The 21274-nt window shown below is 40.2% G+C and overlaps 1 protein-coding gene across 2 annotated transcripts in view; it reads right to left on the bottom strand.

Moving 5' to 3' along the window:
- Pbx3 (PBX homeobox 3) overlaps positions 1-21274 on the bottom strand; it is a 195148-nt gene that overhangs the window by 8457 nt on the left and 165417 nt on the right. The window lies entirely within an intron of this gene.

Below are 21274 nucleotides of genomic sequence, written 5' to 3'. Positions count from 1 at the left end.
CCAAACTTCCAGGGATTCTATGTGGATGTCTCTGAGGTTCCTCTTTCTATTCCTAACTTTCATAAAGAATGTTAGATCTCAATGTTTAGATTCCCATAAGACCTGCCATAACCTCCAGCACATCTGGTTTAAGTGGAAGGGAAGGTGCTTCTCCTCTTTTCTCTCTATGCTCCTACAATCCACATTTCCAGAGCTGTGGTGTCCACAGCAGAGTCTGTGGCTCCATCCTTGGATAGCCTTGACTAAACATATACTTTATTCTGGACTAGAAAAAAACAAAACAAAACAAAACAAAACAAAACCAATCTGCTCTCCTTCTTATGCATTCTTACAAACTGGCTGTATTTCTGACAACTAGAAATTCAGGAAATGAGGTCCATGTGCTCAGCCCATCGGCCTCAGGCCCTCCTGCCTGCTACCGACTTTCCCATTCCCCCACTCTTCCAACGGCAGGCCTGCAGTAGGTGTGCACAGGATGACCTGGCAGGCAGACATTTTGAAGAAGAAATGGGTAGAGTCTGGCCAGATTATCTGGAGCTTGGATGAAAGGGTAGAGACATCAAAATATTGATGTGGGGCTCATGCCTGGGGCAGGGGCAGCCTTCAGAGGGACAAACTTATCAGAGAGCCTTATGATCCCTTCCCAAAGCAGAGTTATGACATTCTGAAGATTAATTTATTTTATGTGTATGTATGTACACCTGTATGTATTTATGTGCACCTCATTGAGAAGGTCATGGAGTATCAGATCCCCTGAAATAAGAATTAGAGGTTTCAGGATGTAAGGTCCCTCATGTGAGTGCTAGGAACCAAGTCTGGGTTCTCTATAAGGGCTCTTAACCACTAAGTCATCTCTCCAGCCCCAAATTATGTCATTCTAAAGCCAGAAAGATAGGCCTGGGGTGTAGTGTTGTTGGGTGCTTGCCTGGCAAACACAGAACTCTGGATTTCATCCACAGTACCACTTAAACAGGAGTGGTAGTGCATACACACAATCCCTGCATTCTGGAGGTAGAGACAGGAAGATGGGAAGTTCAAGGCCAGCTTCCAATGCTTAAGATCTAGTCAGAAAGAGAGAGAGAGAGAGAGATTGAGAGGAGGCGACAGGAGAAGGGAGAAGGGAGAGGAGAGACAGGGAAGAGGGGAGAGGGGAGGGGGAAAAGGGGAGAGGGGAGGAGGGAGAGAGGAGTGGAGAGAGGGGAGAAGGGAGAGAAGAGAGAAGAGAGAGAAGAGAGAAGAGAGAAGAGAGAAGAGAGAAAAGAGAGAAGAGAGAAGAGAGAAGAAAGGCAGGCAGGCCACAAAACTAAAAGCCAACTAACTAACCAACCAACCACAACCTCTGAAGAATCAAGATATAAATAGTACCCAAATGTTCAAGTTCTGATACTGATTGTTAAAACAAATCCTCTTGGAATCTCCCCACCTCCCACAGTTCATAGTCTCAGCTTAGGAGACACATCTCCAGCTGGCAGGCACCATGGCTGCTTTTATATATAGTAGCCCTCTGGCTTTCTCGAGTTGGCCATTAGGCTTTAGAAAGAGTTAAGTATTGAATATATTGTTTACAGTACAAAGGGAGACAGTCCTGGTTGAGGCGGAATCTGGCATTTCTTACCCGTAATTAATGAAAATCCCCCCAACTCTGAATGTAGCAACAAAGGCCCTGTCTTAGAATTCTCTCTTTCTCAACAATTCTCTGTTGGATTTAGTACTTTGTAGTTAATATTACCTTGACAATCAGAGAAGCTATAATACATTAATGAAACCTAGCCTAGAAAATCAGATTACAGCTTTATTAACAGTTTCATAATTGAGGAATCTCTACCATGGAAGGCCTCGTCTCTGGATATGTAAGAATCCTCTGTTTATGCACACCCCTGGACCAATCAAACAACAGTCATCACTAATAAAGGTTTATTTAATTCTCACAGTAAAATTTTAATATCACCAGCAGCCTGGGGAAGCTTTAGCAAGTAGGTTTGCTTGACATCAGATCGTTTCCATTCTGCCAGTCCCAATACTTCTTAATCTTTAATATCAAGGCAATTAAAATTAATGGCCACTCATCTGCAGCTACTGTGGGCAGTGTTTCCTTGACATCAATTGTTTGATAGGATTACCTAGAGGTTAAACTAACAAGCAAGGTTTAATTGGAAGCAATGAAAGAAGCAGCAATCATACGTTATGTTTAACCTGCATAACCACATTTAAATGAATATCTAGAAATGTTAAACTATTTCTCAAATTAAAATATGCACATCACACACATTCTGATATCACAGATTGGGGTACCGCGGCAATCAGCTAGTGAGTTCACACAGCGCAACCCAGAGCAGTGTAATTAATATAGAAATTTGACACCTAAATTCAGAAACGGTTTTCATCTTTTAGAAATGGATACAATTACTTGCAGAAGACCCACGGTTACTCAGTGGGAAGCACAAAAGTTGCAGGGCACGTGACCCCTCATGCAACAGAGCTCACAACAGATCCAGGCTGCAGAACAGGCCACTAAGGACAGCCTGCTCTACTGCTGAACTGTGATGGTCTGTACATTGGTCCCTCAGTGGAAACAAGCAGGAAATTGGTAAGGGGAAATGGAATACACTGTCCTGTTCTCCTCTTCTGAGTCTCACATCAATGATTCACAGCTCTTGCTGTGAGAGGAGCAAAGGACCAAGCAAGAATTTTAAGATTAATTAAAAATGAGAATAAATACAAAGGCACTTTTCTACTGATACTCAGTGTGCCTGGCCCGAGATAGAGCATCTGGAAGTCAGAGAAGCAAGAAGGGTACCTGGAAACTTTCTGCCAGGCCAAGTGACAGGAAAGCCTCTGGTCTCTTTTATATGCTATAACAATCCGTGTTTCCTGTCTACAACCTGCAGATCACCACTTAAAAAAACAAAGCTGTTTGGGGGTTAGAATAGTGTTTTTAGCTCAGTGGTGCCATGTGCAAGGCCTTGGGTTCAATCCCTAGCATCAATGATTTTACTGGATGGAAAGCTCTCCAGCTTCTCAATAAGGCTTCCCCTTATCCTCTCACTTCGAACTTTCAAGTCAAATTGTCAAGTCAGATGCAGGTTTGGCCATATGAAGGCTAAATGGTTAGGGCCCACATTCTGCTTTCACATCTATGTTGTTGCTTACAAGCTGAGTGACTTTGAACAAGTTGAGTCCCCTCTCATATAAAATGAGTGTGATAGCGACACCTTCCTCATGGAATGGTTGAGTGTGTTGGTGGTCTAGGCACATGCATTATCGGATCACTATTAGCTATTACTATTCTCCATGTTTTATCAATGAAGGAACAAGACAGCTAGACCATTCACAAGTCGACCAAACCATACAGCAAAATGTGATTGATCCAGATTTCATTGAAGGATTTCCTATCAGCATTTTCGGTTTTTCTGAGAATGTTTACTGAGCATGTTATTGTCAGTATTGTCCTAGGTCCTGTGGGGAGATGAGAAGGTAACTACATGGTAAAAATCTAACTTTATGTCCATGAAAGCAACAGCAGCCCCGTAACAGTTAGCAAATCTTGAAGGATGGTGATGAGGTCACACTGAGCTGGAGAGATGCCCTAGCAGGTCTAAGAAAGAGGGACCTTCCGAGGTAAGGAAGAGGCTAAACTCGGCCTCGGCACCCATTTCACTCCTAATTTCAGCAGCAAACCCTCCAGAAGCTCACACCAACACAAACATCTACAGTGAAAGCTGTGGCCTCCTCTCTCCAGACCTCAGAGAATATTCACTTCTCCAACTCCTTGCCTCACGTCTCTCTTTGGTGGTGACAGAGGCAGGATCTGAGGGAAAGATGAAGGAAGAAGCAACATTTTGGGTGAGGGAGAAGAGGCGCTGCTGTGTGACAGGTGAGATCCCTGCAGGTGGGCTGGCTGTGGTGAGGAAGGGACAGGTAGAGCCTGTCAGTGTGCCTGAAGGTATCACATTGCTGCAGCCCCAGGGTCCACCACTGTGTGGTGGCTGATGGCAAGAGCAAGTGGGGCTGGGCCTGCCCAGTGCTGAGGGGCTGTGAGGGATTTGCTGGAATCTTCCCAAAAGTAATTTTGAAACATCATGTACTAGCTCACACATTTTTTATTCCTTGCACATTTTAAAAGTTGGCATCTACAATTTTTCATTATAAGTCTTAGAGTTATAAACAATGTTATTCAGTATTTCATAAATGTTGACATTTCAAAATAAAACTGCAACACTATTCTTTAAAATGTAGCCAGCCAACTACAATAGCACAGCAATTCAAATGATCCACTTTAAAACATATAAGCTCAGTTTCTGAGGTTCAGAATTTTACATTCTTTTTGTTCTTAAAAGTATATTTCCATTTTATTCCTCTCCCGTATTATCCTAATGCAATATACTTTTATGTTTAGCATAAGAAATATATGGAAATTTAAACATTTAAATTGTTTTTATTTCCTATAATTATAAAGCTATACATGTTTGATATTTCCTTCTGGATTAAGCTGTCATTGCACTTAATCTAAAATTGGTGAAAGCAATACAAATACTTATTTTGATAAATAAAAGTACTTATTTTGAACAATAAATGTAAAGTTTATTATACATGCATTTTTTTCCGATCAGAGAGGCAGGGGTTATAAAATTTTGAACAAGTATATGTTATTACTAATACAGTTCATATTAGCCCTTTCAGAGGACCAAAGAGGGCTTATACTTTAGGGCAAAAGACTCTGAGGTACTGGGTTAATTATTCCTTCTTTTAGAAAATGAGAGGAGAGATGAGAAGTGGGAGGAAGGAAAAAACAAGTGACAGGAAGCTTCCTGCCGCAACCTTAAGGGGATGGGTTTGAGGAAGGAGAAGACACACTCATATAAAAGATCCATTGGTGAGAGTTTAAATCTTCTGCATGGATGTCCTTGGGACCAGCTGCTGCCTGGAGCACCAGGGCTCCCCTGGAAAATGCTGCCTGGAGTGGTTGGGCTAATTCTGGCTAGGAATTAATTCCTCTGTGACCACAGCCAGGAAACTCTAGGACAGGGTATGCATGGAGAAGGCCTTCTTCACTATAAGCATGGGGCTCACTTAGGCAACCACTCCCGTGGGATAAAAAGAGCATTTGCAGCTAGACCAAGAATAAATTGGTCAGCTCCAAGAAAAGGTATTCAATTTAAGAAACAAGTGTGTGTGACTTGTTATTTACCATAACTTTTCCAGAGACTATGTCAACAAAAATTATATATATTCTCTGACCAAAATTATTATAAAAACTTATCTTGAGAAATTAGAGATACTTGTACAAAGATATTTACCTCAATCCTACTTATAATAATAACAACAAAGATAAATAATATCTTATTTATTATAATAATAACAACAATGAAAATGTATAGGAATCTGTATGATGGAAAACAATCATTGATTACAGATCATCTTGAAGAGAAATACTTATTGACATGGAATTATTCATAATGAATTACAGAGAGAAGAAAAGTTAATTTTTCCTTTCATAAAATATGAGGTATTTGTGTGTGAAAATACCCACAAATAGACATAGATGCGTATATATATACAGACTTGTATGTGTACACAGGAAGGAAATATTACCCCAACTATCCAAGTGTGGTCATGATTAATGGTGGATTTTGTTGGCATATAGTGCTTAACAGATATGAATTCTGTAAAGTACTGCTATCTGGCATCCTATACAAACATGGTAGTATGTGGTGTTCTCATACACACCAAGACAGCCATGTCAGTGGGCAATCACCAGCCTGCCTATACTTCATTGTCAATAGAAATATCATTATACAGTTTTCTTCCAAAGCAATTACTGAGAAATGAATATGGTAGCACATGACTGTAGTCTCACCACATGGGACACTGAGGCAGGAGGACTGCTTGTGCCTAGAGGATCAAGACCAGACCAGGCTACACAGTGATAATAAATACATACCACTAAAAAGTCACACAATACTTAATGAGTTTTATGCTGGGCCCCAATGATAAAGGAAAAATCAACTCTAATTCCTTATCTGGGAGAGGTTTCAAGTAGCAGAATTCTGAATACAAAGTTAAATCACTTTGTAAATCTGAAGCCACTAAAATTTCCCAACAGTTTTGTATTTAAGAAAAATTCCATGTTAAAATAAAAAGCTAACCCATCTACAATGTCTATACAGTCACCAACAGGCAACTTATCAGCTGGTTTTAATTGTATCTTACATTTCCATTTCTATCACATTTATTTATCATGTTAATAACAACATTAAGTAACGGAGAAAGCCATCACTTTGAGACTTAATCTGCACACTTGCAGAGTGCTAGCTCTTCCTCCACAGCAGACTACGCCTGGAAAAAGAGACAGCTAAATGGAAGCATCACCATCGAAATTAGCAAACTGAAAATTTATGAAGCACAGCTCTTGACAGACTTGCCACTGTGTCTCCTCATGTTTACCTGTGATGCATGCTTTATGTAGTGTGCCTAATTAAGCAAACATTATAGAATGCTGAATGGGAGAATGTGTAAAATGGAACATGGCAAGTGTAACTGCATGGCTAATGTTTTACCTCTATCAAATAGTTTCTCCCTAATCGATATGTTCTTATCACCATGCTACAGCTCAGTTTTAAATGAAGGATAGGAGCCAGCTCTGTTGAACTTCTAAAGCAAGTATGTTGGTAAACACTAAACCTCATTTCATTCACTCCTCTGCCCACCAAGGCAGGCATCTGGTAGCTTCTGGAGGGCAGAAAGCCTAGACAACTGTGTGGTATGTCTCCCCAGGCTCTAAAGGACAGGCAGACAAATGGTCTTGACAGCTAACCTGAGCCACCAGCTATACAAGTTCCTGCCTACCTGACTGTAGGCCAGTCATGACAGTTAAGGCTTACCTGTCCTGGGCTACATTAGGGGCTATGACATCAACTCATGGTGCTGCTGTAAAAATTCAACTTTCCAGTACAAAATAATAATCCAAACCTTTTAAATTTTCACTTTAGAAAAGACGCCGGGCAGTGGTGGCGCACGCCTTTAATCCCAGCACTTGGGAGGCAGAGGCAGGCGGATTTCTGAGTTCGAGGCCAGCCTGGTCTACAAAGTGAGTTCCAGGACAGCAAGGGCTTTACAGAGAAACCCTGTCTCAAAAAACAAACAAAACAAAAACAAAAAAGAAAAAAAGAAAAGAAGCTCCAAATGTATAATAACAGGCTTGAAAAACAACTTTTGGAACATAGTTACTTCTAATGGAAGAACCAAAATAACTTGAGATTCGGCTTCCACATTATTTGAAGTAATTTAAAACCAGTCAATTTAAAATACTTGTCAAGAACAGTATTTTTGCTTGTCTGTTTGTTGGAGGCTGTAAAAGATTTTATTGCCGTAATGTGCTGACACCCTTAGAGTTTGGCTTCGCTCTTTCTTCTCTATGCATGATAGACTGATAACCACTCACAACGGACACAAAGAGCCCAATCTGCAAGAGTCTATAAACCGTCAGCCTCATGGCCACAGTGCACACAGGATGACATTGCTCATCTCCCTAAAACACGAGCTGAGAGTAGCTTCCACAGATGGTGTGCCCTTTAAGATTACTTCTTTTCCCTTCCCTCAAAAAAAAAATAATTTCTCCCACTTCTAAAAATAAAACTAGGTTAGGTAAACACTCCATGCTTTCCTTCCTGGGCTCCAGAGAAGCCACAGTCTCACAGCAGGGGCACTGCAGCTACAGAGCAGCTCTCACTAGTGTGCTACAAGGTGGAACTGTCACCAGGTAACACAGTATCCCAGAATCCAAACCCAGGGTATTCTAAATAATAACAGGGCAGATTTTTTTACCCTGAGATGTTTCATATAAATCTAATGATGGTTAAAAAAAATAAAAAACATAAAAATTTTTTCAATCCTCTATAAAAGTCCTAGCCAAGCCGTGTATATTCCAGCACCACTGCCTAGCATACACAGGTCAGTTTCTTTTGAAACATGCAAGAAGACGTCATTGACTTCCTTTCCTTCTTTTTATTATTATTTCTTACAATGCTAGAGGTCAACCTAGGGCTTCCCACACACCATGAACACCTGGCTCCTGACTGACTTCATTTTAAAGGGGGATATCTAGCCTTAAAAGAAATCCTGCCCTTGAAAATACATGAACACACCTCTCCCAAACCACATTATATGCATTTAGAGTAAAGACTATATAGCAAAGCTGGGTCTGTGAGAGTTTATGAACAGATATAGTCCTTCTTCACCCTGGATTTCTTCGTTTTAGAGTCTGCGAGAATTTGGGGGCTGACAGTTGGGGTTAGTACCTTGATTTGTTGGAGGTCAGAACCTCTAGCTCCTGATTCCTCTCTTGATCAAGTCCAATCATCAGCTCCCAACCCCAAATGCTGGCTGAACGGCTGCTAAAGTAGCACTGACTGGGCTCTCATGACATAGAAATTGTACTGTGATCTTCACAGTGATCTCAATAAGCACCGAACCTCACAAGGAGACGTCAGCACCCAGAGCTTACAGACAACACGGCTCCATTAAACAGCCTGCTCTAGATCCCAGCTCTACCAAATAATGGGCAGCATGGTCAAAAATTCTTCTGCCCTTGGCTATACTGACTGGACATAGAACTATAGTTGGAATACAGATTTCTCAGAATTTATGATATGAAAGGGCACTGCTGCTGTCTATTTTGGGCTATGAGTAACTAAGATGAGTTTGGGCTAGGAGCTGGTATACCTGCAGGACAATAGTTTAACAAGTTGAATGAGACACAGGAAAAGGAAAATCACCACTCTAGAATGTCCCTAGTTTGACCTTCTATTGTCACCTGACATGGTCCCAGTTAGGAAAATCATGAATCCTTTAACCCATGGGCTCCAAGATCTCCCAGCGCAAATTACAAACTCAGGCCACTAATAGGCTTTGCCAGTGATCCTACTTTTTTGGACTCATCATTCACCCTACACATCTCATGACTGTTGGAAAGGCACAGTATCCCCCAAAGCAACTCCTTTGTCATTGCTTTGTCTTACTTTCACCCTCCTTCTGTTGTACTAGCAAGTGTATACATTAACAAAAGCCAACAAAGCACTCCATGTGTCGGTCAATTCACCCAACAATCAAATGAGCTAGATGTTACTATTTTCCCTATTTTATAAACAAGCACACAAAGACATAAAGAGTCTTAATGACCTTTTCAGACATTCAGCTAGTAAATGGTGGAATACGTAAGCAAATCATGCTGGTCTGGGTTCAGAATGCAGGCCTAGCTATTCAACTTCTTGAGGCTCCCATTTCTACTTAGAGACTCATCTTTTAATTCCATTTCTAAGAATGAAAACTAAAAACACAGGGCTCACGCTGAATACTAAAGGACTGAATACCCAAGTGTTTATCTAAGTTTATGCATCTCTCTTCTCTGCAGGTATGCACACATGAATGCAGGCCACCATGGAGGCCAAAGACATTGGCTGCCCCAGAGCTGCAGTTACAGGCTGTTGTGAGCTGCAGAATGTAGGAACTGAACTCGGGTCCTCTGCAAGAAAAGTGTGTGTGTTCTTAACCATGAGGCATCTCTCCAGTCCCACAAGACAAGTTTTCAAAGAAGCAGTGATCAGTTTTGTTGGGGTGTAGTTTGCTTGTCTTCAATTATGGTCATCTCTGCTTTTATTTTTATTATTTCCTCCTTTCTAGTCTTCTTAGTCTCATATTGGTTTCTCTTAATATTCTAAGATGGTTGCCTGTCACTTACCTCCAGCTATTTGTGTATATATAAGTATAAAAAACATACATACACATACTATAATATGTATGCATACATAGTCTATATACATGCATTTAAATATATTTATTTCCAAGCAAAACCTTAGAAGTCAATGAAACTTTAACATACCTGTATTTCCATTATCACTTAACTAAAATGTTTTCAAAATTCCACTGTATATTCTTCATTAACCCAGGGGTTATTAAAGATGTTGGTTAAATTCCAGACATTCAGAAATTTTCTAGTGTCTTTTTATTACTGATGTCTACTATAACTCCACAGTAGTCAGAAAGTACACTCTGCCTTAACTTGTTTAAAATGTATGAAGGAGCCTCATGTGGTAGAAGTTGTCTGTTATCAGAAGTGGAGACAAGAAGATGAAGTTACATAGCAAGCTCAAGGTCAGCCTGGACTACCTGAGTCCCTGCCCCTCCCCCCAAACCAAAATAAATAAATAAATGAATAAATAGAAAAATAAAATGTAATAGAGGAGGTTCATTAGCCCAGAATATATAATATCTAAATTGTTGTACACACGCACACACACATACACACGTACACACACACACACACACACCATTCTGTGTTGGATATAGCATTTTATGTAGCTGCAAATTTATGTTCAAATCTTCTATTTTTGTGATAATTAAATGCTCTAGAACAACCAATATCAATACTAATTTAGAATCTACAAGCTTTCCGAACCACTGCAGACCCTTTGGTTCAGAACGTACAGACATAGGGTTATGAAATCTGCACTCTGATGGCTGGGCGTCTAGATCATCCTTATGCATGGGAAAGCTTGAGAACCAGAAGCACTGTTTTGTGTCCATGCTGCAGTGTGCACTGTGTCCATCTGCTGCTCAGTAACAGAGAGATGAAATTCTTCTACTGTGATTTTTGGATTTCAAGTTTTCTTTGAAATTACTGAATTGCTTTATATTCTGAGTTGATGTTATCAGGTGCTCACAAATGTAGAGCTGCTATCACAAGACTATTTTGTATTGCCCGTAAAACCTTCTGTCTTGAAGTATTTTGAATCTGGCATTGCTTTCTTCTGGTTATTGCTTGCCTGCTATTATTTTTGAGGTTACTACCCTTGTTTCTCCCATATTCTTATATTTTAAGTATATCTCTTAAAGAATACATAATTTTCCTCTTATATCCTATTTGACTATGTTTTTTTGTTTATTTAGACTATGATTATCTACATACTTAGGAATCCCATAATCACAAAAGTATTTCTAATCTGTTTCACTTACTCTGTAGCCCCTTCCCCCTTTTATCCCTCTTTAGATTAGTTTTTACTCTACATCTCCTTGGTATTTATTTGAAAATTGCATAGCCCTTTAGCACCCTTAAAGCTACTAAAGATTTCACAGTCTTGACCACTCAAGAGTAACATTAAATAGCACTTTGTTAGTTGGTATTTTCCCAGAAAATGCAAGAGCCTTAGAATATTCCCTTTCATCACTTACAAGGCATTATCATATATTTAAATTCTGTGCATACTATAAACAAGGTAGGACATTAGTATTCTTATGTAATAGATTGATTCAAACCCACCCAGCCACCCTCTGCTTATCATATTCTACAGCTTCCATGCTGTCTCAAATATTTTACTTCTCTATGAAGATTTGCACACGCACGCACACACACACACACAAACACACACACACACACACACTCACTCACATGGAGAGAGAGACATACACATATTTTTTAAGATAGAGTCAGACAAATTCTTTCAATTTTTCATAAAAACATCTTTATTTGACTTATATCAAAAGGCACTTTGGCAGGTATGGAATTCTCAGCTGACATTTGCTTTAAATTCATCTCTTTGACAATGTTGATCCTCCGTGTCACAACTTTATTATTCAGTTAAGCTAGTGGACAGTATAAGTGTTGCTTTTATAGCACACTCTTATTTTCACTCTGAATACCTTAGTTTTGACTATTTAGCATGGATTACTATTTATTTATTCTGTGTGGAAACTACAGCTCTTCGTAAATTTGGGGCTTGGAATCTGCCATAAGATTTGCAAAGCATTCATTTATTACATTTATATTGGTATGCAGTGCTGGTGCTAGAATTATTTTTCACAAATCTAATCATGCATCTCTTCAGAATACCTCTCCTTATTCTATGGGATAGCACTTAACATTATGTAATATTATATACATATAGACTAATAATTATAATTATATATAATATATACTAATATAATTATAATTATGTTATATGATATCTTATACAATTGCTCATATAACAATTATATGAACTATATTAATATGGTTCATACCACATATATGTGTTCTTGCATGTGTGCATATATGGACATACATGTAGCTCTTCTTTCCTGATTAGAATGTTAGCTCCATAAAGGCAGGATCTCTGAGGCATTCATGATATAACTGCCCAATGACTATGAAGTTGCTAGTTGGATGCTATTAGGTTAACAGACACAAGTAAGATATTTAAACCACTCTGCCTCATCATAAGTGTAGGCCCTCCCCAGGCAGGCTCTATTTTGACTTTCCAATACCTATCATCTTAAGCCACTTACTCAGCAAATGTTTCATGCCTGGGTTGGGTGCTGTTAGGCATTAAGAAAATAGCAGTGTATAGGGCAACCAGTTCTATCCAACATGAAGTTTACCATCTCTATGTGAACACTACTCAATAGTTCAACCCTTAGAATTATACTAAGAGCTGTGGAGGAAAAGGGAGCTATGAGAATCTGCAAGGGAGGGCATAAACTGGCTATCAAGGAAAGCTAGCTCTATTGGAGCAGAAATTAGCACACCGTTTTCCATGGTTCTTGTGGGTAGAGACCTCCACAGAGAAACACAAACATACTTGCTACTTAACACTTTCTGACTCTGACAATCACTTATAGGTGGTTTTCACATATTTTCTCATGGAGGCACCCATAAATTTATTTCTAGCCCAATCTTACCTATGAGCAAAGCAGGTAGAGGTACAAAGACTCACTCAAGATCACAAAGATAACAAAACAGGAAAGACCTGGGATTAGAGTCCAGGCTGGTCTGACACTTTGGAGTCAGTCACCTTGATTCCTAGAACATTACACAGGATAAAACTAGCTGTGGCTACCTGACAGACCAGCCTTCTGCTAATGGATTTTTCTTTGCTTAGAATGCCTTTCCTTGCTAGTTTCCCTCTGTGGACATCTTACCCATCCATCTCCAGGTTCTACATATCTTTCCTACAGGGCCCTTCCTGGTGCTATCAGCAGGAGGTAAGTAAGCATCTCATCACATTATGTCTAGGCAGAGGTGATAGGTGAGTTAGGACAGAAAAGCAGCCAATAGGAAAGAAAAAGGCAGTCAAGGGCACCTTTGGAGAAGGCTTCCGGGAGGGAGCATCACAGAATTATATAGAGAAAAGCCAGGGGGTCTGGGCATGCATCCTGCACTGATCTGGCTCTTTGCCCTTGGGCTACACCATCTATTTTCTAATCACTCCTTCCCCTTGCTCTCCACCCTGCTGTGGGCCCTGAGGCTGCCCTCTGCCTCGGGCTTGCCAATTGCTGCAGGCTGGAAGGAGATGAGAGAAAGAGGAAAAGGAGGCCATGGTATCTACTCCCCTGGCACCCTGCCTCTTCTCAGCTCGTTACTGGTTTCTCCTGTAACATCCTTCTGAGGTTCTGGCAACTCTTTCTGTATCTCTTGCGGCGAAGAGGCGGCAAAGGCAACCGAACCAACTGCCAACATTGTCCGTTGTTTCCCTACACTCTGCCCACAGTTTTATAAATAGTCACTTTATTAAAATTGTCTCACATTTTTCTATTTTGAGCATGCCATCTGTTTTCTGCTGGGACCCTGACTTGCAGATTAGCCTACTGCCCTGACAAGCCTCACAGAAGTGAGGCACTAGAAAGGTGAGATGCAGTGATGAGAGACAGGATGCAAAGGGACTGGAGGGAATACACATTTACACAGAAGAAAGGGGCTGGGTACAGTAAAGGAGGGAAAGCTGGAAGTCCCACATTCAGATGGGGACTTCCTTTAGGATAGGAACATTCAAAACCACTTAGGTCTACCATGGGAATAGATTAACTCTCCCTGTTCTTAGATCTGAGAATCACAAAAGGAGTGGTAGAGATTCCATCAGAAAAGCCCAGGCTGAAATATGCACACTTGACATTCCTGGATCAGGCCTAAGAACAAGCTAAGCACTGCCCCATGGTCGGCACCCCTTTCCCAGATCAAGTAGGTGTTCCTGGTCTGCACTAGGTGTTACTGACCACTCAAAGCACGCTCATATTTTTACATCTGACTCTTTTATTATACATTGTTTAGTGACAGCTTCATCTCCACGAGGATACAAAATAGGAGCTTTTAGAATAGAAGGTCTGTCGCCTTTTAAAACAGTATGAAAGAACCTCTATAACACAATAGCAGCCATTTTCCTCCAAGCTGTTTCTGGTCTATCTATGGTACACTTACAGCCGAAAACCATTCTTGCTGGTGTCTGCTGCCAAAGCAACTGAAAAGGCCTTTATGGACAGCTGAAACAGATATGGTAATTTGATAGTCATCTTTTCCCCCCCTGCTTTAATAATTACTTTAACGGGCTGCTTCTTGTTTTTAATAGATTTTTTTAATAAGGAAATCTTACTTACAAATTTTAATTAGCTTACTCAATATTCACTGCTTTGGAGTAAGTAGTTTAATGAGTAAGAGACCTCAGACTACTAACTAGCCCAGCTTCTTCACAGCAGCTTAGGGGAAGGATGCAGCCCTCCCGAGAGCCTAGTCTGTACACACCAGCCAGACTCTTGCCTGGACGCCTGGGATACAGGAACCATACTGCCACTGGCAGGGAAAACAATCCACTTTCTTCCTCTGTACTGAGCATCTCTACCCCAGTTCCACCACTCACGAAGGCCTGAAATAGTCCTTGTCAAATCGTTCTCTGAACCTTAGACTCCTTATCTGGAAGGAACAGGTCAATGTTGTTTGTGCTGGGCTGTTAACAGACAGGTCCTGTGTGCACCAACTTTGGAATGTTGGTTAAGAACATGAATGAAGAAATGAATCTAATGTCACTTAACTTCTACTATTTCTGGTTCTCTTCTGCTTTAAAAAAAATCAATTTTTTCATTACAGTACTTTTCAGTATGGCAGCAGTGAAGTATAAGTTAACATTTTTCATTCTAAAAACACCTAACTGAAAAGATAGATTCAAAATCAGAATCAGGAGAACAATGGAGACTTTGTGTCTTAGAAACTTGAATAATCCACGCAAGTTAGCTCTACTCCAAAAGTAAAAGAATATTAATATCCGCTCCACTAATTAAGAAAATGTGACAACTTAAGTATGAGTCTAGGTGCACGTGAAATTTGCAATAACAGCTTTGAGACTCTTCAGGTTACTGTGTGAAAGGGAACCCCAGCTTCTCAGTTGAACTGAGCCTCAGAACAGGAGACTTGATCCTGGTCCAGCTGAATTCTCCACTGAGGACTTGCATTTACAGCACACTACCATGTATTAATGGCAGGCTGCTATGGCTTTCATCTCCACTCTCCTACCCACTTATGTTTTTACATATGAGCTTTGAGAGCTACAGCACAGACACTTAATATGTTCAAGAAGAAATTCTTACTTTTTTCTCTGAAACGTTTCTCCTAAATCCTTCCCTATTGTTCCTAACGACAACTCTATACGCAAGATTCTCAGGATAAAATGTCATCCATACTGACTTTCCCTCACCTCCTGTCAGAAGCCCTGTTGGCTGTACTTTCACAGTGAATCCAGAACCCAGCCCAGTTCATCACCTCTGCACTGACACCCCGGCCTAAGCCACTATCATCTTCTGCGTGCATTGCTACAGCTGGTGTCAGCTTCTCCTCACCCCTATGATCTGTTTTCAATCAGTCACCATGGCAATCCTGTTAGAACACAGATAATTCTGTTGCTCCTGCTTATCACCTGACTTGGTGTAAAAGCTGCAGCCTTCCCCACTGCCCAGCAGCCATCTGGACACGTGGCCTCTTTAGTAGCTTCCTTTACTCCTCCTTTAAGCAGGCTGCTTCCACCTGAGGTTTCCCATGCTGTGTCCTCTGCTAAAGAGTTCCTCACCAACTGTGCATATAGTGTCCATGTCTCCAACTCTACCAAGTTCTTTTCTTTCCTTCACCTAGTAAGCAGAACATCTTCTAAACCCATGTTCTCCTTCCTTAATTTTTCTCCATAGCATCTATCATTTTCTAACTTGTTATCCTTCCTTCATTTACCTCTTGTTATATTTTCCCACAAAATCTTATGTAATCTCAAGAGCAGGTTTATTGTCACAGTGCATGTTAACTTGGGTGATGTGAAAAATACTCATAGAGAAAGAAGCACACATTCTAGGTATGGAGCATGATGGATTTTGATAACATGAACACAGCCAGGAACTCTACACTCAGAATAGAAGTCCTTCCCCAATTACTACTCCCTCAAAGGCAACTGCCGTCCTCACTTCCAGCACCTAAGGGTAACATGGCCTTTTTCTGAGTCTGTTACAAATGGAATTATGAGTCTAGCATTATGCAGATACACAAAGCTATAGTGAATTTTTAGTGTTGAATCCAGTTATGCATAAATAAATCACACCATTCCAGACATTCGCACTGTCTTGGCTGTAGGACTACCACTGCCACAGATATTCTACTATGAATCTTGTGGCAAATATCCATACATATTTCTATTAGGTAAGGCTAAGAACCAATTGAACACTGATAAAGACTCCACTCTGGCTTCTAACACAGATCCACCTGTCTCGCTTCCTGAGTGCTAGGACTAGGAGTGTACACCACCAAACCTAGCTTTCTTAACTTACATGTAGGTTTACAATGAATGATACTTAAGTCAGTCCCTGTAAACTCACAGTTCAAATGCAAACATGCATTAATCCTGCTGAAATGCTTTGGATATTCCTTCCTGATCCCTCTTCTCACTCTTCCTTTGGTCAGTCTCCTTGTTGTATTTGACCATGTGTCTCTACCCCTGATGTCACTGAGGATGGCCATGCACTATGTATGATCTGCAATTTGCATTTTCACTTGATGTGATATTTCTAGGCCACACTGGAATTAACACACACTAAAATTCATCCTTCCATGGCTGTAAGGTGTGCCATTATGGGAATCCACTGTTTATCCATCTTTTTAGGAAAGTGGATAACTGTGTAGTGTTACCAACAATACTCTTGCACTGCTTCAATATACCTTTTAGGTGAGAGGATTTCCAGGGCATTTTCATATAGATGTGAAACTGTGGGTTGACTGACCTGGGCATTTCTTACATGAATACAATGACCTGACCCCTGGTAGGAAACAGCCCCCACCCCCATCCCCCACCCCCATCCCCTGCTGCTGCACACAGGCTTAGAACCCTGGGCATGGTTCAACTTGACTTTTTGCCAGTCTATGAAGTGTAAAATGTTGCTTCATTGTAGTTTTTCAACTACACTTTCCAGATTGCTACTGAGAATGGGGATGTTTTCATCTGACTGAGCCCTTGTATATTTTATGGCATCACTGAGGTCTTTTCCCCACTTTTTAAATTGGTCGCCTCTGGGCAGACGTGGAGATTGCACTGCTTCTTCTTTACTAATTTACAGGAATTCCTCGTATAATGTGATTGCACATGTGGGTTGCCATGCCTGGCTCCTATTATTCTTAAGTATTAAAATATTTGAAGTAATAATAAAATTTCAGTTTTATATGTGTGATCAAAAATTATATTGTTAGGATAGGTGTGGTGACTCAAGCCTTTACTCCCAACACTTCAGAGGCAAGAGATAGGCAGATCTCTGTGAGTTTGAGGCGAGCCTGGTCTACAGAGCAAGTTCCAGGGCAACCAGGAATACACAGAGAAACTCTTGAAAAACAAACAAACAACAACAACAAACTGTATTGTTCTTCTTATGTCTTTAGTATTTTAAGGTAGATTTATATAATCTCTGATGTCTAAATTTAACTGTTTTTCAGTATAATTTCTACTTTAGGGCACATTGTTCTCTTTTCAGAACAGATGATCTGTCAGAGCTGAAACAAAAATTCTTTGTTAAGGTCTAGAGACACCTTAGTGTTCAGTGGTTAAGAGCACTAGTTGTTCTTCCAGAGGAACCAGGTTTGACGCTCATCACCTACAAGGTCTGTCTGTAATTCTAGTTTCTAAGGAATCTGATGGCCTCTTCTGGCCATGCATGTACATGATACACAGACACACATGCAGGCAAACACCCATATAAAATGAAAACATTTAAATTATTTGCTTTCATTTCTCATGAACTTGAACTAAAAACTATAAGGATAGAAATCAATGTGTTTAACCAAATAACCATTTCATCCACTTCAGAGATATAGGAAGAGGGATTTGCATGGGAGGTTAATTTTTTAGACAGGAAGTAGGTGAATTCAGAAAGCTGTCATAATTTAAATGGATACATATACTGACTGCTGGGAGTCTCTGCTGGATGGGACAAGATTAGGAAGCATGTCTTAAGACAGATGAGTATCTCTGTCTATATTATTTCTGGGTCTCCACCCTTTTCTCAAAACTTTCAAAACAAACTGTAGAAAATAAGTGGTGCAGCCAGGTGTGAGGGAGAATGTCCATAGACCCAACTACTAGGAAGATGGAAACACGGGGACCATTGTACCCACAAATATGAGTAAGGCCTAGGCAAGATAGGAAGACTTAATTTCAAATAAAGACAAGAGGCAGAAAAGCCCGGTATGAACCATCAAGCAGTTCAGTGGGTAAAGGAACTTGATACCATGGTTGACAACCTGAGTTTGGTTTGTGGAACCTACGTCAGAGAAAGAACTAACTCTGTGCATGTGCTAGTGCACACTGTATACCCATGCCCCCTCACACACAGAAACAAACATATGGTTAAAAAAAAAAGTTAGGGACATGCAAACTTTATATGCCCCAGTACAGGGGAACGCCAGGGCCAAAAAATCGGAATGGGTGGGTAGGGAAGTAGGGGGGAGGGTATGGGGGACTTTTGGGATAGCATTGGAAATGTAATTGAGGAAAATACGTAATAAAAAAAAATTAAAAAAAAAAAAGTTAGGTGTGATGACAAATGCTTGAAATCCCCACAAGGAGGTACTGGCAGGGGGCAGCAGCAAGTGCCAGTCAGGCCAGGCCACGCTGAGGAATGCTGTTTCAGCACTTCTCAAAGCATAGAAACAAATGCAAATGAATACACTAAACAGTGTTTTAAAACACTTGTTAAGTGTGTTCCCAGTACCTTTAGAAGTGAAATCTCTTGACAGAACAGCCAGAAGAAAACCTTTTATTGCTAATTCCACAAGCATATATTGAATATGTCCTAGAACTACATCTAAATTGCTATATACTAAAGATATATATATATAAAAACTGGATTATAGAGCTCTTGAAAAGGATATAATGTATGCTATTCCCCAGTGTCAAATATATTATTAAAAGTTAAAAACAAAGAGTGGGAGCAGAAAAACACATTAAAGGATCCACAACATTCAGGCAGGAAAGCAGACCTGGCTGTCAGCTGGCTCAGCACATGAGTCCTTTCACTGGGGTTTGGGGACATACACTGTGCTGTTTAATCTTATGCTCGGCTTGGCTGGGTTTAGAGTCGCCTACATACAAGTTATACCCTGAGACTATCTATGAGGTCATTTCCAGAGAATAAAAGACACAATGGGGATCAAAGTTCAATTCACAATCCAACCTACAGCCACACACTCCCACCACCAGGCCTCCCTGCCATGAAGGTCTGTATCCTCAAACTGTGATCACAATTAGCCCTTCTTCCTTTCTGCTGCCCCGGTAAGGTATTTAGTCAGAACAAGATCACCTCAAGCATCCAAATCCCAGAAAGCCCATCTCATATCCAAACACTGTTACTTTGCTCATTCTGGAACTCAGCACATTGCACTCAGTGTTTCAAGTGGAAGTCAGTGCTGCACAGTCTGTACAGAGGCATCTTCTATTAAATATAACTTTGTACATGGCAATCCAAATCAACTACATCCTATTCAAAACTACATCCTCCAGGCAATCCCAGAGACTGAAGTTCTGTTCCTACAATCCAGGAGGAAGCAAAGACACAACTCCTGAAAGTTGTCCTCTCATTTCTGCACACAAAATTGCATGTGTGTGCCTGCAAATACATTAAATAAAATACTTTAAAAAGAAACTGGGCAGGAAACAAATTACACCACAATTTAATAAGCGAAGGAAATTAAGCTTTGAATGAAATCCTAATTATAAGTCAAAGTTGCTCTGGACACAATATTAAAGCAAAAATTTTAAAAAGCAGCCTAGGATTAGGAGTGGTGGCCCCAGGCCTATAATCCCAGCAGTATGGAGGCAGAGGCAGGCAGATCTTAGTGAGTTAGTTCTAGGCCAGCCAGGCTATACATTGAGACCCTATCTCAAAACAAATAAACAAAACCAACAACAAAACAAAATCGGTGTAAAATCAGAGTGTTATTTTCTCTTAAATAACAATCACATAGACATTAATATTGGAATCCAAAGGGATTTTTTTTTTTATGTCTGGGGTTCATGCGTATAGAAGGAATATATGTATTATATGTCAAGATGTAGTAGTCTGAATAAGAATGGTCCCTCTAGACTCCTGTTTGAATGTCTGGTCCCCAGTTGGTGGAAACTGTTCAGGAAGGATTAGGATTTGATTGAGGGGCTGGAGAGACGGCTCAGTGATTAAGAGCACTGACTGATCTTCCAGAGGTGCTGAGTTCAATTCCCAGCAACTACACAGTGGCTCACAACCATCTGTAATGGGATCTGATGCCCTTTTCTGGTGTGTCTGAAGACAGCAACAGTGAACTCATATACATAAAAAAATATACACACACACACACACACACACACATATATATATATATATATATATATATATATATAAAGGATTCTATTAAGGATTCAATTCTATTCAACATTGAACTTTTAGGAGAGTTAGATTTTCTTTAAGCTCTACATTGCAGGACTGGTTCTTATATTACCACTGTTCATTTCCAACAGAAGCATGGCTTATATGGCAAACTATTTTTTAAAAAGTGAAAATTTGAATTCAGTATATTATTGAATTTAGGTAATTTCAGTTATATATTTACTGTTATCCTTCAGTCAGTACAGCAGGGTGTGCCCCAGAATCCCTCAGGGAACAGCAACATCCAAAGATGTTCAAGTTACATAAGCAGAGTATTTGTATTTCGCCTACACAGATCCTCCTGAACACTGAAGTCATCTCCATAGTACTTATAACATCTAACTCATTACAGTAATATTTAGCAAATAATCACAAAGCTATAACTGTTGGCACAGATGCACTGTTTTTCAATGGATACCGGAAGAATGTATGTTCTTAAATTAATTAATGATTTATTTTATACATATATTAGTGTTTTGCTTAGATATGTGTCTGTGCACCAAGTGCCTATGCACATCAGAAGAGGGCAGTGGATCCCCTGGGACTGGAATTACAG

This window comes from Mus caroli, unplaced genomic scaffold, assembly GCF_978045245.1.
Source record: "Mus caroli unplaced genomic scaffold, Mus_caroli_1 scaffold_2, whole genome shotgun sequence".
In the NCBI taxonomy this organism is placed as follows: Eukaryota; Metazoa; Chordata; class Mammalia; order Rodentia; family Muridae; genus Mus; species Mus caroli.
Note: the sequence above shows the minus strand (reverse complement) of the source record. Positions and strands in the feature narration are given on the sequence as shown.